General features: G+C 52.3%; 1 pseudogene; it reads left to right on the top strand.

Annotated features, from left to right (window-relative positions):
* Nucleotides 1-1,689: 1,689 nt before the first annotated feature.
* LOC148162343 (sec1 family domain-containing protein 1 pseudogene) lies at nucleotides 1,690-16,741 on the top strand (annotated as a pseudogene).
* Nucleotides 16,742-25,226: the final 8,485 nt, after the last annotated feature.

Here is a 25,226-nt window from a genome sequence, read left to right as displayed (position 1 = left end):
TGCCATTAACATGCACTGCTTATGCAACTAAACTAATGGGAAGCTTTTAAATATTGGCTTTGCCTGCTGGCACCTTCCTCCCTGGGCACGCGTCTTGGTGAGAATGGCCCGTGTGTGTCCCCATCTTTGTGAAATGCATGTGAAATGTGCAGTGTCTCCCACCGGCACCGCGGACCCACGAAGGTAATCTGAATAGTGGTCAGACTGGACAACAGAGGTCTACACTCGGAGTTTCAGAATGTTCCACTGGTCTTGTCTGTGCACAAAGTTCAGTTTGTCTCACACTTTCATCTACAGACGAGAATAATCTCTGAGGGAGTCTTCCCCAGAGAATTTATACCTTCCCTATGAATAAATCAATTCCTTTTGTATCAATGATTTCATCGCAGAATTACGTTTAAAAAATATCATTTGGGGGCGCCTGGGTGGCTCATTCTGTTAAGTGCCAGACTGTTGATTTCAGCTTAGGTCATATCAGGGTTGTGATATTGAGCCCCAGCTCCGGTCCACACTGGGCGCAGAGTCTGTTTAAAGTCCTTTTTTCTCTCTCTGAACCTCCCCCCTCGTGCACTCTCCCTCTCTCTGTTTCTCAAAAAAAAAAAAGGAATTATTTTAAAAAGTGTCTGGAAAAGAACAAAGACCAATGTGCAACTCTTTTAAGAGTCACAGATGAAGGGGCGCGTGGATAGGAGGGCGGGGCTAGGCCCGAGGGGCGTGGCTGAGGCAGAGGGGCGGGCCCGGATCCGCATTTCCCCAGGCGCCCGCTGGAGGGAGAGCGCAGCGTGACTGTGGTGCCACCTGCTCGCCCACAGACCCCAGGGTCCCGCACACCTGCCAACCAGACGCCCAGGGCTGTGAGGAGATCCCAGCCGGAGAGCTATAGTTCTCGTTATAGAGACCTCTTTGTTATAGGGGAAGCCCCACACACGCAGGTCAGGGTGCAAAGTGCACATCCGAACATGCAGCCGATGCTTCAGAGGGACATGATAGGGACATAGCCATGTCATTCCAGGTGGTTACGCAGACAATAAAAATACACGATGCCAGTTACCTTTAATTTCAGATGAATGACAGATCATTTTTACTCGATGTAGGTCCATGCGGCGTGTTCCTAAACACATGGGGTCTGTTACGAGGGGATGGGCGTGTGGGCGGGGTCCACCCCTTGTTATGCTCCCTGAGCCCCTGGACGCAGACCACCTGGGCGGGGTGGGGGCGACCACAGAGTGACAGGAGCCAGTGGGAGGGAAGAGCCCTTAGATGATCCATGAGAACATTCTCCTGCAGCTGCTGTGTCCCTGGAAGATTCCCCGTGAGTGGGAACAGCGTGGCCTGCATTTCAGGGGTGAGCAGGGCGGAGAGATCCGGTGTTCAGCTCCCGAAGGAGTGAGGAGGCAGCAGGAGGAGAGCAGGCAGGAGTCTGTGCAGGGCAGCAGGGGAGGGTAATGTGGGAGGGTGGCTTTGGGAGATGAATTATTCTGAGTGGGAAGAAAACGGTAAAGGTGGGTGGGAGCTTCTGGGTGGGTGACCAGCTGGAGATCTAGGGAGTTGGTGTGCCTGGGGAGGGCAGGGAAGCTCCGGGCCCTTTCTCCATACCCTGCCTTGTACATCTCTTCTGTCTGGCTGTTTCTGAGTTGGAGCCTTTATAATAAACCAGTAATCTAGATCTTTGAAGTCAGTTCTGAGTCATACCATTTAAATTTTATTTGCGCTATCTCAGAAACATACTGGAAAACACCGTAAATGCAGAAGTAGCAGCTTGTGCTGTAAAACAAGTAACCAGCGTTTTTGATCCACATCTCAACTTTATTACTTTGGAATGTGATATGCTTGCATTATGTAGGAGATGTTTCATACCGCAGAATTAACAGTCCAGATATCACACAAACATGGAAACTGTTGTGGACACAATTGTTGATGGCCTCTTCTACTCTTGTCACAATTGGTCCTGGTCCTAGAACCGCACGTTCAGGAGGAACAGCAGCAGAAGAGGTGGCAGTGAATCGAGATAAGGAACTTCAGGTGTGTGTAAGACATACAAAGAACAGTGTCCTTGCAGGCAACACCCTTGGAGCTGGCCCAATTCAGCCTCCGAAGGTCTTTATTCATCCTGTTGACAGGAACAGATTTGGCAGCTCCTTTGCGCTATCCTTGGGTGCATGAAGGAAATGGATTCCCACTTAAACAGAGTTAATCTGGAAGAATCTTCAGGATTGGAAAATTTTCCAGCTGGTGCTAGACCAGAGAGAAAAAACAAGAAGTCTTGTGATTTAACTCCAATTGATGAATTTTGGCAGAAACACAAAGGAAGTTCATTCCCAAAAGCTGTGGAATGAGTTCAGCAGGAAGTAGAATCTCATAGACCACAGGGAATGAGGTCAAATGACTTGAAGGCCTTATAGTGCTGGAGGGGACAACGGAGCAGCTTTGAGTATGCTTTCTGAGAATATGGCTGAGCTAACATCCGCTGCTGGTTGTTTGCCAAACTCCTTGGAAAACAGGCTTCCTGATCTCCATACAGATATTGTCACTGCTGTCTGAGAACATATAAAGGCAAGAAAACTGGATATATGTTTTGAGTATGAAGAAAAAAATACCGAGCTAAGCTACTCTGGATAAATCTCCTCTAGATACAATCAGACCCTGATATGGGAAATCCCAAAATGAAAGAGGCTGCTTCTCACCTTTTATGCAAAGGCACAGCAAGCAGCCTCGGAGGCTGATTTGGAGCAAAACAAAAAGCTTCAACTGACAGAGCATGGAAACCTAATCCCCTATAAGGAGTCAAGAGGATTCAAGTCCTGCCCTGGGCAGTGGGGAGGGGGGTTAGCACCAAGGCAATGGGCCCCTTATCACCGGTTTTAAAAACAGGGTCCACCTGAGGATGGAAGGGGGCCAAGAGCACCAGGAACTGAAACAGCAGAATCCAGGGCTCACTTGTATTTTAGACAGGGACGAAGTCAAACCCTGACACTGATGACTATAGATATTTGATCCCCACATGCTGCGTGGCAAGGGCAGCTCAGTTCCAAGAATGAAAATCCATTCCAAGAGGCTACTGTTTTTGTGTCAGGAGGAAGCAACTACATTGAATACCAAGATCTTGTTGACTACATAAAGGGGGAACTAGGCAAACACATTTTATGTGACTGCAGTGAACATTTTCATGCTTTTGTAAAATTTCATAAAAGAGCTGTCACAACTCAGACAAGAAAAGGTGGCCTGGAGTTTAATGGGCGGGGAGGGGCTCCCAGGTAAGGCTGTCTGCTCCTCCTGGACCCGGACCCCCTCCCCAGCCTCAGCTGGGCTGCAGCTCTGCGGAGGCAGCGTGGCCCCGGGCGAGCCCCTCTCTGCAGGAGGTTCTTGCTTGCCCTCCTGGCAGCACCTTCTGATGCCTATTCAGCTTCAGCGAGTCCTCCTAACGGTGCGGTGACACGGCGAAAGTATTTCTCCACCTGCCTCGGATGGTTTCGTCTTTGATTCCTCTGTATGCCCAGGACGCATGCAGGCACGTTGGGGTCTTGATTCATCTGTGACTTAACAAAGGGCTCTCCCAGCGCGGGGCACCTCCGTGTCACACACGGAACAGCGCAGGCCACACCCTGGCCAGGTGGGGCCAGAGTCGGAGCTGCTTTCTGAGAAGCTGTCGTTAGGGACACCGAGGGGCAGGTGGTCTGGCAGGTGCATTCCTGCTCAGGGACCTGTGGCCAAGGCCCCTCCACGGTCACACAGAGCGGTGTCTTCACTGCAATGGCACGTCTGCTGTTGGACTGTCATTCATTTCCTCTGCTTCCCCAAACCAGAGCCTGGCTTTGCTTTGGGAAACCACCTCTTCCCTTAGTTCTCACAACAGCTTTGGAATTGGTTTCTCCACAACCCAAGCATTTAACCATCAGATCTTCCCATTCTTCTGGAGAATGGGAGGAAGGGGCAATTTGGGGAGAAAAGGTTTCCCAAGTGAGAGCATCCTGGGCAAGAACGTACAACCGGCGTGTCCGTGCTGGGCTCTTGGGACAGATAAAGCCAAGTACATGTAATTCCCCGAATGCAAACACAGTCCGCGTGATTGGGGTGGGGGAAGGCCACCGTCCCACCTTGGCTGTTTCTCTGTCAGGTGTAAGTCGAGAGGCAGGTGTGCTCCGGAATCTCCTCCTCCCAGTTCAGGGCTGCTGGTTACCTGCCCGAAGGGCCCCTTGCTCACCGGGGCCAGGTGCTCTCTGCGGTTCTCCTGAGCAACCTCCGTGCCTCAGGAGCCTGTGAGGCCTCACAAAATGCCCATGGAAAGATGATGAATGTGGGAACATTCACGGAGTTGAGCCCCCTCCCCCCAGATGCAGACTTTCTCACGGTCACAGGGGCTCCTGGCTCCTCTCTGGAGAGACCAGTGTAAACAGCCCGAGTGGACCAGGGCACTGGCAGCCCAGTGGTGGCGCCCGTGTCGGTGGCCTGACCTGGGAGCACACCCCACCCCCTGCTCGGCCTCGCTCTGCTCTTCCCCACCCCCCACACCTGCCTCTCCCGGGCTCCTCGCTGGGAACCCTCAGAAGGACCCCCCCACAGTGCTGGCTGAGATGGCCCCCTGTCTGTACCCACACAGTCTGTACTTGGACAGGTGAGGCTGAATGTGAGACACTGTGGAGCACCCTGCGGTGGGGGTGGAGGGCTGGCTCCAGGGACGGCATCGTCTGCCGCAGGGTCTGATGATTCTCTGCCCGCACGGTCGGTGAGTCCACACACGTCTCCGTCTCCAGCTGACATTCCATGTTGTGCCCTGGGCCCTCGTGATGAGAGGCTCTGTCCGTTATGTATTCAAGTGCTGTAGATGTTTGACCCCACACTGGACGAGCAGCAAGACGCCAGCTGCAGAGACAGTCCCGTGACAGGTCTGATCGCCATGCCTGGCGTGCGGTGGCTGCCCATCCCCAGCCCAGCTCAGCTCCGGGCACTGAGTGCACTGTGAGGACTGGGCCCCTGGCTGCGTCCTCAGGGACCACACGCTGGGTGGGAGGGCGCTTTCCTCATGAGGGATTCCTGCCGAGCTTGTCAAGTGCAGCAAAACATATGTCAGAGACCATAAAGGGAGCTGATGAGCGAAAGCGTTTCCGCTCTCTCCCCCTAGTGCGGAGCAGGCTTCCTCGGGGCTCCAAATCCCAGGCCCCTTGTGCACGGAATCAGCCTCAGTGTCGTCACTGAGTATAAATTGCGACACTTTGAAGATCAGACTGGAACAGATATTCATGCACTGTGCGTGTGTGGGATCCTAGAGCCTTGTTGCAATGTGAACTCCACAAAGTATGTTTCTTGAGAAATGCCAAAAATGCAACCTCTCCTAATATTTACCTTTTAAATCCTTTCTTACTCTGCTTGTTTTGTACAGGGATTTTTTTCTCCCAGAGGAGGCTGACATGCACAGACACGTCACCGTTCAGGTGTTCTTTATCACTGTCAACATCAGAGGACATTTTTTCTGGGTTCTCCTGTTTCAGCCCATCGAGGGTCCTCAAAGTCTTCACACGTTTCTGCTCTGCCATGTGCTTGGTGTGCATCTGTGTCCACCTTCCTGGGCTCTCCTCTGAAATACCCTCGTGCCCCCTGAGAGGGACCGTCACATTGTGCACAGCTGTGCAGAGCCGGGACTCAGGCAGCCGGGGGGAGCCCCACACTGCCCCGCCCCGGCGGTGTGGCCCTGATGGCGTCCAGTCTCCTTGTCTGTGAACTTGGGAGTTAAGACAGGGCATGTCACACACAGGAGATGGGATGAGGTGGATATATATGGAGTTAGCACCGGGCCTGCATGTTAGCTTGTCATTTTTACAATTATCTATCTATCTATCTATCATCTATTTATTTAGGGAGGGTTGAGAGAGGGAGAGGGAGAGAGAAAATCCCAAGCAGGTTGTCATTTTTACAATTATCTAACTTTACTTATTTATTTAGTTAGTTAGTTATTGGGGGTTGAGGGAGAGAGAAAATCCCAAGCAGGCTCCACACTCAGTGCAGAGGTCTATTCAGGGCTCGATGTCACAACCCAGACATCATGACCTGAGCCTAAATCAAGAGTCGGATGCTTAACTGAGTGAGTCTCCCAGGTGCTCCCACAATTGTCTAACTTTTTTCCTTTGTGTGTTTCTTTGTTCCCTCAGGAGACATTGCTCCTCTATGAGATTTCTATAGTGGCTTCTGGTTATTTGTAAGGATGTAAAATGACTGACATTTAGAACAGGAATAAGGGAATGCAGTCACCATATCTTCGGCACCTACTATGTGCCAGACACTGTGATCTGTCACTTAATCCTCACAATATCCCACGGACATAGGTACTATGATTATCTCTATTTTGCAGATGAAGGAAATGAGGCTCAGAAGGTTGAAATCACTTGTCCAAGACCCATGGCTGGGAAGTGCCAGAGCTGGTATTTGTATGAAAGATGGGACGAGTCTGTAGTCTGTGTTCTTTTTCTCTGTGTCATGTTTTCTGTCTGTTCCATTTGTAATTAAGAAAAATTTTAACCCTTAATTTTTTATAGCATAGTACAAAGAAAATAGCAGTACACTTTTAACTTTGGTTCAGAATTTGCTGAATGCTAGCCTGGGTCAAAGATATGTTTTAGTTCCCCCTTTCCCTTTTTCAGTTTAATGTTCATTGGCCTATTCATAATTACTTGTTCTGTTATTGGCTGTGTGTCAAGTTTATAGAGGAGTCTAAAAAGCATTCTGCATGTCTGTTACTATGATTTATTTTCTCTTACAGGAGCATTATAATTTCCATCTCTCTTTTAACAGTTTATATGTGTTCTCCATATTTTCTGTTAGAGGCTTTAATGTATTAATCAGAGTTGTTTTAAATTCACTGACTTACATTTCCAATATCTGTGTCATATCTGAGTCTGGTTGTATTGATTGCTTTGTCTCTTGACAGTGGGCTTTTCCCCCTTGTCTTTTCTTGTGTCTTGTACTTCTCAGCTGAAAGTTGGACACAGGAAGGGACAGCAGAAACTGAGATAATAGTATTTATACCTGGAAACATGCATGCCTCTTGTTTTATGAGGGCTTGTTTTGGGGTGGTGTGGGTGAATCTAGCAGGAGTTGAGCTGGAGTTGGATGTTGCTCTTTTATAGTTACTGTTAGTGTACCACAGCCTTCAGATTCTTCTAGGGCTAACTTGTGCCTATGGTGGGGATTAAGGTACTGGAGGATTTTTCTCAATGTCCTTGAGAAACGTCCTCAGTGTCCTCTAAATGTGAGCCTATGCCTCAGAGAGGGTCTCTCTGTACACATTTGCCCCTCTCCCAGGGGTCCTCTGCTGTGACTTGAACTCAGTGCCTGTTAACCTCACGATGGGGGAGTGGGGCTTCTCTGGTGTCCTGGTTAATTGTCAGGATTAGGTAGACTCCATGTTACTAGGTCTTGGGTGAGGCTTTTGCAGTGATCCTGATCCCTCAGTGCCATCCACACCCTGTCTTATCATTTTGATGTGTCTTGTGTGGGAGTTTCCTGCTCTCCACCAGCAGAAGGATCTCTTATGAACTGGGCCTGGGATGTTTTTACACCCCAGGAGGGTGTTTCTCTGAGCCCTTCCTCTGGCCATAATGGGTCTCCACCTATGACATGGAATGGTAGGGTTTTCTGATCTCCTTGAGTTGTTTGAGGTTTGTGCTACATGATTCAACAGGGGCGAAGGATCTGGGAAGGGCTTCATTCCTTTCCCGCAGTGACAACTATGCCCTTCTCCCAGGCCAGCACAACAGAGGGCAGCTTTCTCCAGTGTCCTGCCCTGCCTCCAACCTTTTTCTTGAGTATGTAGCAAGATCCATGGAGCATCCACACATGGTTACACACTCACCACGTGTCTGGGGCTTCTAGGATTCTATACTCGAGGCCAGCCCATATTGAGACTTTAGAAAACTCTGAAACAGTTTAGAAGAAATGTTCTTACTTGCTTTTATGGAAGCTCTGTGTTGCTGTCACTCTGATGCAGATAAGCCAGTGCTCCATCCCCATCTGTCCTTGGAGGCGCCTTTCTTCCTTAGATTTCAGGTTGGTTGGTTTTCCTGCACCCTCGAATCTCTAATGGGTTCCAGCAAAGCTATGCTTTTGTAGATCACTAGGCCTTTTCTTGTTGCTAGTGTGGGAATAACTTCCTTTACAGCAGTCTAACAAACTAAATGGATTCCAAACATGACCTTTCTCTTTAAGGGTATGTTACTTTTCCTCATAGCCTACTGGAGAGAAATTAATCATATGGGCCATGCACAGCTGAAGAGGATGCTGGAAAATGTAGTTTGCATTCTACACAGCAATGCATCCAGATAAATATGACCACTCAGGATGTGAAGAACGGTTACTAATGGCGACTAGTAGGCTCGGTTACACCCTGAGTCTTCTCAGTTTTCACATTATTTCCCCCACTTGGCAAACAGGAATACTCAAGTTCAGAGAAGTGGCATCCTTTGTCCCAGTCACAAAGCCCCAGAGCATCAGTGCTCAGGCATAGATGCTCCATTCTGGGCACAAACCCAGTCAGAGGAAACACTGACAAAGCAGACCCAGGTGGAGCCCTGCAGCTCCTCATAGGTTTCCCTCAGGGCCCATCATGCCTGTGTCTCCCTTCTGAGCTGCCATCTGGTTGGCTTTTCTCCATCAGGCTTTACTGGTATCCAGAGATGTTGTCAACTTTCTGCAAATCTCCAGGTGTCTCAGGGAGCTTGAAAAACTTCTGTAAAGTGTGTGGGCACCTTGAGTGGAGCAGCTGGTCTCAGAGAGAAAGGCCATTTTCCAGAGAAAGACAACTGAACCAGGAAGATGGAATGCACCAGGAGATGGTAGAGAACAGCTTCTAGGGGATGACTGTGGGGTGTGGGTCTGATGAAGGCAGCGCCTCTGCCCTGCTGTGAGGGAAGTGTCCAAGTTCTTCACCAGCACCTCCAGTGTTGCACCCGACCTGGCCCCACTGCCCTCTCCAATCTGAGCTCATGTAGACGTGCCTCACCCCAGCTGCACTCCAGTCCTTTTAGTTTGTTTTCTGTTGCATCTGGTGGAACTTTGCAGTTGCCTTCCTTCTGCCTAGATGCTTTTTCTGACGTTCCTTCTTTCCTTCCCATTCTCAGGACAAAGGTCATTTCACAGAGAACTTCTCTGACACTATGAAAGTGGCCTACCCAAGTCATTCTCCATTTCTTCACTGTCTTTGTTTCTGTTGTAGCAACTATCACTATCTAAAATCCTCTTTTTTGGTTACATATTTTGTGTTTGTTGTCTGTTTGTTGCCTGTTTCCTAAGTTCCCTTGTCTGCTCTGATCACCATTTATCAGCAGTGCCTGGACAGTGCCAGGAACACAGTACATGACCAGTTAAACTCTCATGAATGACTGAAGGAACCAGGGAATTATGAAACCTTTTATGAATCTGATGAGGAAGTTCTTCTGGTTTTTCCTCCTTCAATCCCATGCCTTCCTCCCTCCTCCCAGACTGTGGGGAGGCAGCTGCTCCCAGATCATGAGACTGAGGGAAGGGTCAGCTCCTTACCTGTGGTTCCCCCAACGCAATGCTGCTTCTCCCAGCCCAACTGTCTCTTTCCTTTTTGTCTCTCTTCTTCCTTTTTCCTCCATCTGTCCACTGCTTCCCCTACACCCTCCACAGCTCAGCCACTCCCTGAACTTGGGTGAGTAGCCCTCAGTCCCACACTGAAGTTACTGAATGTCCCCCTGAGCCCACCCTCCAGACTCCAGATGGTATCAGACCCAGACCAGCATCCTCAGTCCTGGGCAAGCCCTACTTCCTGGTTAAGAAAAAAATTGATTTTGTCCCTCCTGAGCCTTAAAGCAAATTTGACGTTTGTTAAGCTGAAAGTAACTGTTTTCCCCAAAGCATGCTCAGAAGTATAAAGGCACAGATTTCCAAGCTATCAACTCAGGTGTGTAAAATAACTTGATTCCATTATAACTATAGTTTCTCTCTAGAGCCTTCACTCTGCCTAATGGTAGAAAAAAACAGATTCAATTCCAGGTGAATGGCATTGATTCAGGGTGGTAAGCTGATTTTCTAGACAATTCAGGACTTCCTCCCTCCCGTCTTAGGTGGCTGGTTCACATGGGGTCAGGGTGGGATGCTCAGCCCTCGCCTCCCTGCTGACATCTGCTGACCACGCACATTCCGGGTCTGGTCCTAATGGTCCATGTGCCTTTCCTGCTGTCGCGTCCCCTGACCCGGCATGTTTTCCTGGGGCCCCATCTCTTCCTGCTCCATAGGAGTCCTCTGTGGGACCCAGGGTGCACCACACCGCCCCCGCCCCCGTTGGGATGCAAAAACCCCAGGGCTGTCTCCCGGGTCCCCTCTACCCTGAAGCCCCACCTGCCAGCTCTTCTCTCCCTGCCCTCACGCTGGCTGTGCGGGGTCCCTGGGAGGTTGCTGCTTCCAGAATCTCAGGTGGGAAGCAAACCCAAGTCCTCTCTGCGTTCAGCCCTCTGATTTATCAGGGGTGTCGGCCGCTCTCCATTTCAGAGGTAACTTTGGGGGAGGGCCTCTCACAGACCCTCCTCTGTGTCTCCTCTTTCTTTCAGATTTCACTCCCCCCACCCAGGGATGACCTTCACCTGTTTGGGGGTGGGAAACCTGGGAGTCCCGAAACAGGAGTGTGGGGGGTCACAGTGAGGCCAGGTGCTCCTCGCCCACAGCGTCATAGCCTCAGGTGGCCCCCGTAGCAGTCAGCCACTCACGTGGCGAAGGTGGATTTCTGTCCTGGGTCCTGGGCGTGCACAGAACGGTTGGGAGGACTGGACATCAGCACTGGCCACGGACCCCGCCTGGCCAGACGAGGTACCGGGGATCTTTGCTGCTGCTCCAGCCCCGAGCACACCCTGGATGCAGGGGGGCCGGGAGGGGGCTTCTGTTTTCTGAGTCAGCTCATAATTCTATGTCTAGAAGTGTGACAAACATGTCCCAGCCCCACATCTCTACTCCACCAGCCCTGGCCGACTCTCCATAGGCCTCATGAGCCAAGATGGCGCCCACTCATCCACTTCGGTCAGGGCATAAGAGGAAGCCGCTTAGATCATTTCCTCTCTCAACCTGCCGGTTGAAACTGTGTCACGTGACACAAACTTGCTGCAAGGGTGGCTGGGTCCAAGATGGCGCCCACTCATCCACTTCGGTCGGGGCATAAGAGGAAGCCGCTTAGATCATTTCCTCTCTCAACCTTCCGGTTGAAACTGTGTCATGTGACACAACGTTGCTGCAAGGGCGGCTGGGTCCAAGATGGCGCCCACTCATCCACTTCCGTCGGGGCATAAGAGGAAGCCGCTTAGATCATTTCCTCTCTCAACCTGCCGGTTGAAACTGTGTCACGTGACACAAACTTGCTGCAAGGGCGGCTGGGTCCAAGATGGCGCCCACTCATCCACTTCCGTCAGGGACGTAACCGAAAGCTAATGCGTCACTTCCTCTTTCAGTCGTTGGTCAAAACTGTCATGTGTTAAAACCTTGCTGTGGGGAAGGCTGGGAATTGTAGTCTTTATTCTGGACGAAAAAGAGTTCTGCTAAACCCATGGTGCTCTATGGCCACAGCGCACAGGATGGACCAAGGGATGCATCCAAGCCTGGAGGGTCTTTTCCATTTATAGCTAAATAATTCAAATGAAGGAGGTGGATACTGAGACAGCGGTTTCAGCTGGGTACAGGTGATCACCAGCAATGTTAGGAAGACAGATCAGACCGCTGGTTTCAAACAAGCTGTAATTTTGAGTCCATGAGATCCATGAATCACTGGGTGATACAAATCTAAACAAATAAGACAACAGACCCACTAGAAGGGAGCTGGAAATTGTTTCTTAGAACATTTGTGCCACTGCAGGCAGAAGAGCCCACGGAATGCTGATGACATCTTGAAGTAGCTCTTGTGCTACTTCACTCTCTTGAACAGTCGTTCACTTTATTATTTGTCACTATGACAGTCAGTTAACGCATTTCCTAGGATCCACGCGTCAGCTGTGCTCCCTCTGCAACGTAAATCCAAACACACCGTTCCCTCAGACAGCCCTTCCCTTCCACGGTCTCTGGCACTGCCTGGTGCATCTCACCGTGGGCAGGTGGGATGCTTTGTCCACCCAGCCATGGTGGGTGGGGATCCAGCCAGCCAGACACCCCCTGAGAACAGTGTGCACACCAGACCAAGACTGTGTGCAGGAAAAGTGTCATCTGAAAGGAGAGTTGGATGCATAGCCATATTCTTGCTGAGCAGTCTTGTCTTGCTGAGCCATCGGTAAATGGGCATTCCTCATATCTGCACACACAGAAGTCAACGCTGACTATGGGGGAGGACCGAGCTTCTCTCTCTATGAGCAATTTTCCTGCACAACAGCCTCTCATTTGCCTTTCAGTTCTAGAAACAATTGTCCATCTGAATGTCAGATAAAGATAGAATTGTCTCAAAGATGAAGTCCAGACATGCAATAATGTGTTTCTAGCACTCAGGCATCCACTTCATCTTCCTGAACGAGCATCAGTATTTGTGCAGCCAGACACCTGAGTCTATTCCTGGAGTGGCAGTTCCTGAAAGGGCCCAGACACACACAGATACATGGGCCCAAATCTGGGGTGATGACCTAGAAACTAAACACCCAGGTCTGTTTCCAGTTATACATTTCAGGAATGCCGTCTGCCTAGTACTAACATCACTCTTTGATTTCATGAAGAGAGAAATTGGAGCCAGAGAGTCAGCAATTTTTGGTCTATTCTGGAAGGGGGTGGGGGAGACATCAGAGAAGCACCAGTGTCAAGCTGACTCAGAAATTAACACTGACAAGTGCTCAGTGATCTCCAAGAAGCATCAAGCCAATACCTGTTGGGGTCCAGGATGGACCAAGCCAATCAGAGTGCTTCCCTGAGATTTTCCAAGGTGGAACTGATACAGTGTGTATTTCTCCAGTGGCCATGACTCCATGACATGAGGCTCAGGGGCTGGGGACTCCCAGGTTTCCAGCCTCCTGGGGAAGCTGGTCCAGCTCGGCAGAGGATACAGTCAGAGCAGGGAGGGGAGTGGAAACGGTGGTGTCCCCTTGTCTGGCACCTGCTCCTCCCGAAGCTCATGCCTGTCTGCCCTCTGTAGTTGCCGGCCCACCCGACTCAGGTAGGATCCAGGTGGGACCAGATGGCGCACCCAACATGCGTGACTGAGGAGTCTGGAGGCATCCTCAGAGGTGCAGGCAAGCGAAGGGGACCCGCAGGAACACGGAAGCACCCCTGGGCCTTGCAAGAGTGGGGAGTCTTTATCTTGGGCTTGTCTGAATGACGAGGGAGGAAGCAGGTTTTCTGGGAGCCGGGGAGAGCTGTAGGCTGGGGAGAGCAGCTGCAGGCAGGATCTGGGACCTTAGAGAAATGCAGCCTCCGTCAGAGCCACAGGCCAGCCGGACAGAAGCAGCAACTCCCCAGCCCCCCTCTCCTGCTGCCCTCCAGTCTCCTGCCCCCCAACTGGCTGAAGCCAAGCAGGAGCTGAAGAGCTGCTTTCAGGCCAACTTGGGACCAGCCTCCCTGCACAGAGCAGGGCAGGGAAGAAGGAAGAGCGGAACAGGAGGGGCACAGAGAACAACCAGTTCAGAACCCTTCTTCGTGGTCCTTGACCGACAAAGGCCTCTTGACCTCTGGCATTTGGAATTGTTTCTGTTGCCTGAAACCGGGAGTTCTGACTACTCAGTGTATTTCCATGACTCGCTACTGGACCACAGTCTGATCCAGGACTGTACTGGCCCAGAACCTGGTATACAGTACGTGCGCAAGAACATCTATGGAATGGCTGGTTGGGTGGACAATAAAATCTCACGTTGATGCTACAGGGGACAAGACTCTGATGGATAATCCCTGCCCGGGTGTATGACCTTCTACCCCGTCCTTAGGTGAGAAAAGCATCTTTGCCACGTTCTGCTGTCCCAGAGCAAGGGAGAGGTGGGGCCGGCAGTCAGCCTCTCCTTTGCAGAGACTACGACCCAGCAGGGCACCGAGCTCTTGGTTCATCAGTGACTATTTTACATGAAAGAAAAAAAGGGCATGAGTGACTGCTTCCATGTCCATTGCAAACCATGTGCACCTCCTACAGAATTGCCCCCGATGCTAGGACTTCAGAGGGGCGGCTCCTTGGGAGTGTCATGACACAGTGGCCCCTCATTCCATGATCCCACTCCTCACTAACCGGACTAGACGTCTAGACACGAGCCAGCCTCAGGCCCTGGACACCAGTCACCCGTCTGCCTAGCAGACAAACCCACCGCTTTGAGCACAGGCTCAGCCTGGCTGTGTTCCTCCTCACACTGCGGGGCTTGGTGCCTGTGTCCTGCTGGAGAAGTGCTGCTGGGAGCTGGAAAGGGGCAGACCAATCAGTTCGGTTTCAGGGTAAAAGCTGGGAGAAACGCTGAGTTCCTGGCAGGGGGCCCTGATTCTCGGGGAGAAGTGTACAACAGTGTCCTGAAGGGAGTATTGATTGCTCTGATTGAGCCTGGAGTCTGGAGTGTGTGTGATCAAGGTCTGCAGAGCCTCGCCCAATCTTCGAGGCAGTTCCTGTAGCAGAGCGAGTGTGCTTGCTGTGGAAAATCCTCCATGCCTGGACAGCCTGTGACCCAGTCTCCCACCCCCACCCCCACCTCTGTGCAGGGGCAGCCGTGTTGTCGGCCCCATTCCCTCTCCCCTGTGCTCTTTGCATAGGAAGGATCCTTCCACTACAGAGGAAGACACAGGATTTATCCCAGCACATTTCAGCGGGAACTTGCCTGGCATGCTCTCTCCTTTGTGCATTAAGCAAGATGGTTTGAGCTCCACGCAGAACTCAAAGCTGAGCTCGGCTCAGGATGGATTCCAAGAGCTGCTGAGTGCTGGGCATCTCCCTGGGAGGACATGTGGTCAGCCTGGCCATGCTCCTGAAACCACAGATCCTGGGACTGCTCCCCCCACCATGCTTTCCTCTGGAGTGTGAGCTGGCCCAGGCCAGGGGCTGTAGGGAAAACACAGGGAGGCTCAGAGGTGGTACCTGGATAACTAGGGAATCTCTCATTCCAGGCCCCTCCAGGTGCAAGAGACAGAAAACCCGATGCCAACTAGCCTCAGTAGGAGATTGATCGACTCCGCTAACTGAGCAGAGTGAACAAAATCAGGGAACGTTGGATCGGAACTTCAAAACCCAATGTCAAGATCCTGTTTTCTCTGTCCATCCTGAGGTTCCATATTCTTTGTTGGTTAATATAACCCCAACTCCTCCCTGAAGGTGGCTGCTGTACTGGTTTAACGACAACCCCTGTACTAGTTTATGTAACCGCAGCCCCTGTACTGGTTTATGCGACCGCAGCCCCTGTGCTGGTTTATGTGACCACAGCCCCTGTATTAGTTTATATAATGACAATCCCTGTATTAATATATATAATGACAGTTCCTGTATTAGTTTATATAATGGCAGTTCCTGTTTTAGTTTATATACGGCAGCCCCTAAACTAGTTTACATAACAATTCCTGCATTATTTTACATAACGACAGTTCCTATATTAGTGTATATTAACGGCAGCCCCTGTATTTATATAATGACAGTTCCTGCATTAATTTATATAACAACAGTCCCTGTATTAGTTTATATATGGCAGTCCCTAAACTAGTTTATATAATGACAATTCCTGCATTATTTTACATAACAACAGTCCCTGTATTAATTTACAGAACGACAGTCCTGTATTTATATAACGACAGCGCTTGGACTAGTTTATGTAACGACAGGCCCTGTGCTAGTTTATGTAACGACAGTCCTTGTACTAGTTTATATAATTAAAGCACCGGTATTACTTTACATAACCACAGCACCCCCGCAAGTGGCTGCCCCATCTCCAGGCCACATGCCCAGGTTCAGATCCCGCAGGAAAGGGGCTCGTTCTGGGGCCGCCCACACAGCTCCCACGACTGTGATTGGACGGACATGAGTCATAAGCACACTCTCAGCCAATCACATGAGTCCTGGCACTCGGGGCTCTGATTGGCAGGCCAGGCAGAGGGTGGGAACTGGTTCACAGGCTGGGCGCTGGGTAGTCGCAGGGCCGGACACTGGGCACTGGCTCTTCTCACGTGCTCTCTAGGCTGAGCTCCCGTCCTGGGAAACCAGGAGCTCTCCGAGAAGCTGAGACCCCAGCCTGCTACCCTCACAAGGAAACAGTGTAGCTTCTGGTTCCCCAGGCCTCTGGACCCCCGGCTGAGACCCCACCTCGGGAGAAGCCCGTACAGAGGGACTGAGTGGGGATCAGGGCTCGGCCCTGGGGGGAAATGGGCCTGGGACACCCCTGGCGTGGGCTTACAAGGATTCCCTGGGAAGGAGGCCATCAGGCAGGTGCTCACACTGCGGACTGGGCGTGAGGCACACAGACCCGACCCCCTGCTGGCCGCTGCACCGTCGGTGGTTGTCAGCGGTGTGCACTGTCCTGGCCCACCTGCCACCCTGGGGACCCGCGGGTGGACGGCCTCAGGGGCGGTCAGGTGGCTGTGACCCGAGGCGAGGGCCCGCCGTAATCGCTGCCTCAGTTCAGATGGACACCCGGGACTCAGGAGTGCGAGGGTCTCAGGATGAGATGTCCCCCGGGGCTGTGGACCAAGCCCAGGCTGCAGGAGGACCTGCGCGGTGTGGGTCCGGGACGCGACGTGCTACGACGTGCGGATCCAGGACGGAACTTGTGCTGTGGTGGTCCGGGATGCGATGTGCGCCCTGCGGATCCGGGACCAGACGTGAGACCTACAGATCTGACAGGTGACGTCGGATGGGTGATACAGCGACGCGCCGTGTGCCCCGCGTGTCTGAGAGAGGACGCAATGCGCACCCAGAGCCCACCGCGCAGCCGCACCTGGAACAAGGCGGGAAAGCGCCCCAGGAGCTGCGGCGTGGCGGGAAGGGGCTGTGGATGGAAACACCAGCTCCTGTGACTGTGGCTTGGAAGAGGGGCCACGGGTGAAGCTAGTGGCCATTTCAGGTGTTGAGAGTTGAGGAGGCTTGAGTAGGAGCCTCACCCGCAGAGCAGACGGAAGCAGGTGACGACCCGAAGGCAGGTGAAGAGCGCCCAGCAGAATCGCGCGTGCCCTGCACTTGCCCGTGGGGTCACAGGACGGGGTGATACTCAGCCTCTGTGAGTCCGGGACTCAGGGGGGGATACGGGCTCAAGGGCCAGGTAAGAAGACAACCACGGATGACTGAGGTAGTGGTGCTCAAGAAAGGGAAGGAAGAAAAAAGTAAAACCTTTTAGAGCGCAAGGTCATATTAACACAGAAGGAGAAAGGGCGCAAGGTCATATTAACACAGAAGGAGAAAGGGCGCACGGTCATATTAACACAGAAGGAGAAAGGGCGCACGGTCATATTAACACAGAAGGAGAAAGGGCGCGAGGAAAACAGAGCCGAGCCACGGGGCCATATATTTGAGAAACAGCTGGAACAAAAATACCCTTAGGATGAGTTAAGGAGGAAAGCACTGATGTGGAAGCAAAAGGAAGTGCAAGATGTCTCTAATTTGTGTTCCTCAAGAAGAGAAAAAGGAAAAAGAGAAGTAAAATACCCAGACTTGTAGTTTAAGAGAGCTTTTCTGAAGTCAAAGAGAGGCTGAATCCACAGACTGCAAGGATGTTGTGTATTCCAGATAAAATCCATATGGGCTCATCAACCCCAGGGTATGTTCTAGTTTTACCAGACTTCACAGAAAAAGAAACATTTCTCCAAATTTCAGGCAGCAATAACAGCAACATCAAGGCACTTTTAGGGCAAATTTGGAGTTGCTCAGACTTTCTGGAGCAAAATGAAACATTTGAAATGCAGCCATTGTGACTGGAGGGAAGTGAGTGGGAGGGGGGTGTAGAATGAATTCAAAGGAGGGCAGGGCCCAGGTCATGTTAGAGATTTTAAGTTGCAAGAAGAGATTTAGATTTTGATGTTCAGCACAGTGAGAAGGATTCAGGAGCTGCTGTTGCTGTGGCCCAGGCAAGAGATGGTAGTGATGGGGGGACTAGGGTGACCGCAAGGGAGACAGGGAGAGATGGACACATTCAGTGCCTATATTGGAAGTAGATTCAGCTGGACTTGGTGCCATGCTGTGTGGGGGTGGCAGCAGGGGGAGCAGGGTAGGAGAGAGCGTGGGAGTGAGGATTTTGAATGGAGCAGTTTAGTTGTGGTGGCACCATCTTGCTGAGGGGCAGGCCCAAAGAGGAACTGTCTTGAGCGCAAAGAGTTTGGTTTTGGGCATGTTAAATTGGAGATGTCAGGAGTGAGAGTAACATAATCAACAGGTAATACTCTCACAGGAACCTGCTAATAAGAAGGGGCACTTTTGTGATCAGGACACGTGTGATTCAGTCAGTATATACACCGGTGCTGGAGTGCCCCGCTAGAAATTGTAGTGTGACATTGAGTGCGCACTGTGTCGTGGTGGAGAAAACCCAGGACAGAGATCCAGACTGAAACACACACAGGCGTCGTTGGGCTGGGGTGATGCTCACTGCCTGAAACTGGATGACATTCATAGGCATGTAGAAAGGAAAGTCGAGATCCTAGGACCAAGCCCTTGGGGGCACACTGACATTGAGAAATCAAGAAAGGAACAGGAGCGAGCAAAGACTGAGCCAGAGGGATAAGAAGAAAACCATTGTGAGTTAGTGTGGAAGCTAGGCAAGGGGCATGTTCAGGGCGGGGCGGTCAGCTGAGTCGGGCTCTGTTAAGAGCGGTAGGATGGAGACAGAAGCAAACCATTGGTTTGGCGACAAAGCGGTCCCAGGTGGCTTTGACAAGAGTAGTTTCGGTAGGAGTGGGAATTAGGCACTTGGCTGAAGAGGGTAAAGAAGTACAGGAGGTGAGGATGCAGAGACCATCACCATAGACAGTTTGACCGGGAAGCTGTAAGATGTAAGGTGGGAGCTGGAGAGAGGAGAAATCCAAGAGGGGGTTCCCATTTTTTAAGATGGCGGGTCAGGAGGCACGTTTGTCTGCTGGTAGGACACATTCAGAGTGGAGGGAGAAGCTGATGCTGGTGCAGCAGAGGGGAGGGTTACCAGAGAAGGGCTTTTGGGGAGGCTGAAGGAGGTGGGGTCCAGGGCATGAGCGAGGGATTGGATGCCGCAAGGGGAAGGCACAGACCAAACATTACACCAAGAGAAGGTGGGAGGCATGGGTGCGCCGGAGGGTAAATTTGGTGGTGAGAAGCTGGGGAAACTACTAATTGTTTCTGTGTTTTCCACGAACTCTGAGCCCAGGTGATCAGCAGAGATTGGAGAAGAGAAGGCATGTGGGAAGCTTGAGGACAGAAGGGAAAGTGAAAACGTTTCTGAGAATGGAAATGAACCTTGTCGGAGACGTGCAGTGGTGCAATTTGAGATCCAAAGACTCGAATTGACAATGAGACCAGTTAGCACAGAGTGTGGGGCACGTGCAGGTTAAGTGGGGAGCTGGATGTAAATCGAGTGAGAGCAGCGGAGGGAGGGGGGCAGGGCAGCTGGTGGTGTCTGCTGAGCATGAATCTAAGGTGAGCTGGGCAGTGAGGTCACAGGGAGACATCGACAGTGAGGACTCGGTAGACACCGATGTTCTCACGGGGACAGCACGGCCAGACTCTGGGCTGAGGGCACTACATCCGTGGAGTGAACGGTCCTGAAATAGTTGTAAACAAGACCCGGGGGTGGAGAGGTTATTCACGATGGCAGGGTCACAGGAGGTGGGGCAAAGGGAAAGGTGTCAAGGAATGAAGACCAACAAACGGAAAGGACCATCCACTTGTCACTTGTAATGTGTTTAAGAACAAGTGACGCGCACACACAGTGTTGGATGTCAGGACAGCTGTGACCTGGGGGAGGAGGGAAGGGTGGCGACTGGGAGGTGCGGGTGGAGGCTTGGGGGTGGGAGCTGCTGAGGTTCTGTGTCTTGATCCCGCACCACTTGCCCGGGTGCGTTCACTTCGTGAAAATTCCTCAAGCTATTAACTTATGATGTGTGCACTTTCCTGTTGGAAAGTTGAATTCCGTAACTCGATATGGAATTAAACATAAACAACAAAAAGTAAAGGAATATGAAGACAGGGTTATGTCAGTTACGGTGCAAGTTACCCCAGCTGTCCCTCCCCCTCCTCTGTGTTTGACTTCTTCCTACACACACCCACACCCAGACACAGAACTGTGGACCTCCTGGATACCTTCTGAATATTTGTTGTTTCGTTTCTTATAATTAAGTCTTTAATCAGTTTTTCACTAGTAGCATCAACAGGGGATTACATTTAAAACTGAGTATTTTTAGTGGCCCAATATGCTGTGGACTCTAATTGTTCTGTTTGCAGGGTTATTTGAGAATTTACTGAATACGTCCATTAATAACCCGGCCAAGTGACGCGTCCGGTCCAGGGACCTGGGGTTAAGGTCGCTTTCTTTCAGTCCTCTCTGCATGACGGTCACTAGGTGTAAAACCTCCTCTGGAGGTGAATGTCAAGGATGTAAAGTGCAGGCCCTTTGTGAAGGGTAGGTGGGCTCCCATTGGTCCGGCAAATGTTCCTCTTTTTGTCGTCCAGATGGCCCCAGAGTGGGGCCTCCCGCTCTTCCCGCTGTGTCCGCGCTCAGGGTAGACAATGCGCCCCTTTGTGTTTCTTGGAGCCCAGAGGTTCGGGCTGGAATGCTGCTCCGTGCCCAGCCTGGCGGGCACGATGCCTGCAGGCGGCTCTGATGATTGACATAAACCATCCCCCTCCTCCAGGGCGCAGAGGGTTCCGAGCCACGGCCGAGCTCCCTTTTCTGGAATCCAGAGTCTCCCCCACATCCCCTGAGAGCTGGGGGAGGTCTGTGTTCCACAACAAAAGTGTCTGAGATGCACAATCCCACTCAGTTGTGCAGAATATGATTACCTTCCTCTCTCTCGAACTGGATCCTGCTGGTCTCTAAAAGCCCCACTTCCCCCCCTTAATCTCATCATCGTGATTTCTACCTTTATCAGTTTTCTCCAGGATAACCCAATCACTTGGGTTTAAAACAGTCATTTTGGAGAAAATTTCCAATCAGGATTAAGGTTTACATTCAAGTTCAAACTCCAGATCAGGCTGCTCTGTCTCAGGGCTGTTTTCTCCTCTGCTTCTCTTGGGTGTAAAAGCCTGGGGAGCTAGGGAGATAAAGCAGATAAAACACAGGACTCCCATTTACGTTCGATTTCCAGGCAGTTTATTTTTATTATAAATATGTCCTAACAATTTCACAGAACATTTTTCCACTAACAAGTACGTATATTATTTGCCAAAAATGCACACTGAACGGCACATCCTTTATTTGTTGAGTCAGGCCACCCTACCTCTCCCTCCCCCCTCCCCCACCTCACCGACATGGCTTCCAAACCTTCTGGCTGTGCGGGGCCGGCTCAGCCCCCTTGAGCTGGGCATCAGAGCCAGGAGGATCCGAGTCAGCATCCTCCCCTGACATAGGGAGACTGCACCGCTCAGCTGCCGGGACGGAGGAACACTTTGGGGGGGGGATGCAGCGAGCAGCAGAGATGGGTCAGCTGGTCGGGACGTGCCTCTCCCCTGCCCCAGGCTCTGTTGAAGCCCCTTTGCTGGGCACCCCTGTGATTGCGTCTGCCTCCCCCAGGGGGCCATGTGCATCGTGAGCTCAACAGCACGTTTGGGTCTCTCTCCGCATGGCTGGGTGGTGGGTGTGAGGTTGGGGTGCCTCTCACAGGGGCTGTGGGGCAGACTGGCCTGGGGTGAGCAGGTCACTTCGAGAGAAGTGGTGGGTCCTGGAGGTCACAGGGAGTGGCACACCCTTGTGTTGACCTTCGGGAAGGTCACCTTCAGAAGACCACGCAGCCACTGCCCTTTGGGTTTCTCAGGAACCCGGCAGGGAGGCCCTCTGAGACCAGGAGGCGTGTGGGGCACGGGGAGCAAGGTGCAGAACTACGTTGCCCATGGAGAGCAAGACATGGGGCGTCGGGTGGAGAACTGTCACCTGTGGGGACAGCCTGGGTCAGGGCCCCAGGGCGCGGCCAGAGGTCAAACCTAGCCGATTTCTCCTGGCCACTGTTAAGGCTTTGCCCCTTGACGCCTCCTGATGCCTTTATACTCAAAGCTGCCACCTCGGACGCGGGTTTCAACCGTCGACTTTGGAACTCCGAGGCTGGGGGTGTTCACTGGGGACACTCCAAGTGGGGATGGGTGGGGCTGAAGGAGGTGACCCGGGTCACACAGTACGAGCTTCTCGGGTGTGAGGGGCTCCAGCAGATATTTAAACGCACACCAGTGTGCACAGCAACCTCACTCCAGTAGCTAGATGTGCAAGCAGGCCCAGTGTGCCCCAATGGACGAATGTGGTCCATGCGTACAGTGGAACATTATTCCGCCGGACGACGGAGGGACATTCTGATGCTACAACCAACAAAAACACAACTACGTCTGATTGCACTTGTGTGAGGCGCCCGAGAGTCAGTCTCTTGGACACAGAGTCGGGGGTGGGAGCCAGGGGCTGGGGGGTTAGTGCTCCAGTCCCCGGGGACGACACAGTGAGGGTGGTGATGGTTGCACGACCATGTGACTGTGCTTCACGCTGCTTGAGTGCGCGCTCAAAACTGCGGAGGTGGTAGGTTTTATGTCATGTGCACTTGGCCACAATTAAAAGTAACTTCCAGAAGAGAACAAAAGCTGGTATTCTCGTAGGTCTCTGGTGGCATCGCCTGTCTCACGTAGATGGGCGCAGGGCTTTTAATTTCATTTCTTCTCCATTTCTATCCATTTTCCAAACATCCTACAATGAATCACTGTAATATGCAGACAAAATGTAAGCGACACTGTGGGAGGTCACATGGGAACGTGCTCTGTGCCTTAGCTTAAAAGGCCGCGTCACGTGCCCGCCAGAGCTGCCTCGGCAGATGGGGCCACAGCCCAAAGTCTCTTCCTAGACCAAGCGGTCAGGGACCCTCACACACCAAGCAAGTGTGCCGGTCGCACGGGAGCCCGTGTGCCGCAGCTCAGGCGTTCCCTGACTGGCGCTGGCAGCCAGCGGGGACGGAAGACCAGGGAGCAGGCAGGCGGCGGGCCAGCTCTCCCCACCCCACCCCCGTCTGCGGCAGGTGCAGCCTCCCTCCCCCTTAGAAGCAGTGTTGAGCTGCGCCGTCACTTCTGTCCCCTCTGAGACCCCGCAGGTGGAGAGGGGCACCTGCACAAGGTCCCAGCAAAGAGTCCCAGCTCCACTCTGTGGACCAGGATGGCGCTGCTTAGAGGGCGGTCCTCGCGCACACGGGGCCTCACCCGGTCCAGGCCTGTGCGGCCTGTTGCACCGGCTGAGCCGACCCCGTGAGTGTCCCACCGTCTCAGGCTGCCCCAGACGGGGACACTCTGTTATGGGGCGAGTGGGTCATCGCAGCACCTGTGGGAGAGGCCAGACCCACCAAGCCTCTGGAAATGCAGTTCTCAAAGCCAGTCACGCAAAGACCTCACCTAAATCTGAATGAATCATCAAAACCCTTGTCCCTGAGCTACTCTCCATCAACTGAGCAGAAGTGCAGTGACCGGGGGGCGGGGGAGCACTTCTTGAGGAACCCCAGGTTACATGTCCCCTTCCCAGTCCTCAACCCACGCACCCTCCTGCACGGCATTTTGAGAAAGCACACCTGGCCACACAACCTACACCCACACACGTGTGCACACACAACACACAGTTCTCTGCCATATGACTCAGTATCCAAACCGTGACAATCCCAAGACTGAAAGGGCCACTCTTTCTATTTACCCCACGTCCACAGATGGCCACCGGGACTGTCCTGGGAGTATGTCCTCCCCCCGCAGAGGGTCCTTCATGCTCTGGTTCCTGCCATTTTCACCTCCTCTCCCTCTTGCATTCCAGCCATACCGGCCTCCTCCTGCTGCCTCAGGGCCTTTGCACGTGCCCTTCCTGTGACCTGAGCCGCCGTCTCCTGTCCTGGCTCCTTTCTACTCATCTTTAAGGTCTCAGCTGAAGTGTCCCTGCCTGGGAAGTGCAGTCACTGCCCCTCCATGTCCATCCTTCATTTCCAGCTACCTCGACGGGCTGGTCGTGTTTCCTTTCTAGCACATACCACAATTTGTAATGACCTACTGGTTTCATGTGATTATTTGTTCAGTGTAGAACTTCTATAGACTGTGAGCTCTGTGCAGAACAAATAATCCTTCTTGCCCGGTGTCCACCACAATGCTGCCACTGGAGGGATATTTGTGGAATGCTTGAATGAGTTTGTTACAACACCTTTCCTTTATGGGGGCAGAAACTGAGGCCCAGACAGAAGGGATCAGGTCACCTCCTAAGGATCAACATGGGTCTTTCCGCCTAAGCTTGGCCCCTCACAGACTGAGCAGGAATCTGGGCTCCTTCCCTGGAGGGCAGTGAATCCACATTGACTTGAGCAGAGCAGTCCCCCACTCATCGCCCTCTGCCCTCTGCCCGGTGTGTGTGTGTGTGTGTGTGTGTGTGTGTGTGTGTGTGGAGGGGGGTAGGAAACGTGGTCCCCGCCCGCACAGGACAGGTGGAGAGATAGCAGGCGCTCCCTGAGGCCCGGTTCTGGTGATGGGGTTTGGGGCTCAGTCCAAGCCTGACGTGCTGGGTGCTGGTGAGAGGCACAGCCGAGTCCCCGGAGGGCTGATGGAATGGCAGCCCAGAGCCCCGATTCAGCACCCCCAAGCCCGAGGGCTCCTAAACCGCAGGAGGTCCCATCCAATAAACCCAGAATAGCAGGGGGGTTAATGAGCCTGTGAATGAGAGTTTATCTTGGCAGAACAGGGAACTGCAGCATGACGGCAGTGTGGAAAAGACCATTAGTAGGAACACGGAGAGTAGAAAATCAGCGCCACCCCCCCACTAGAGTCCCCAGAGCCCACCCCATAGCCAGTCCCTCGGGAGGCCCGCAGGTGGCCCCGAGGCCATCAGCCAGATTTTCAGTTGGCGGCGGCAGCAGTGACCCACTTTGGATAAGAAGCCATTTCTCTTTCCATCAACCACATCGAATCTGTCAGTTTGAGTGAATGTTCCTTCCTGCCAGTTGCTGTGTTTTAGCTAATTCTTTCCTTTTTTCAGTAACTGTACTAGTTCAGGCCCATTTCAGCAGCAAGTGACAGACTCTAAGTCAAACTGGCTTAAGTGAAAAAGCCTACGGACATGAGAGGAGTTTACTGTAGACCCCAGGAGTGTCTGGGCTTGCTCTCCTCTCATCTCTGCTGTTCTCTGAGCGGGGATTCTCCTGCAGGTGGC

The sequence above is a fragment of the Eumetopias jubatus genome, unplaced genomic scaffold (assembly GCF_037043125.1).
Source record: "Eumetopias jubatus isolate StellerSeaLion01/CBP00866 unplaced genomic scaffold, mEumJub1_p1.0 scaffold_16, whole genome shotgun sequence".
In the NCBI taxonomy this organism is placed as follows: domain Eukaryota; kingdom Metazoa; phylum Chordata; class Mammalia; order Carnivora; family Otariidae; genus Eumetopias; species Eumetopias jubatus.
Note: the sequence above shows the minus strand (reverse complement) of the source record. Positions and strands in the feature narration are given on the sequence as shown.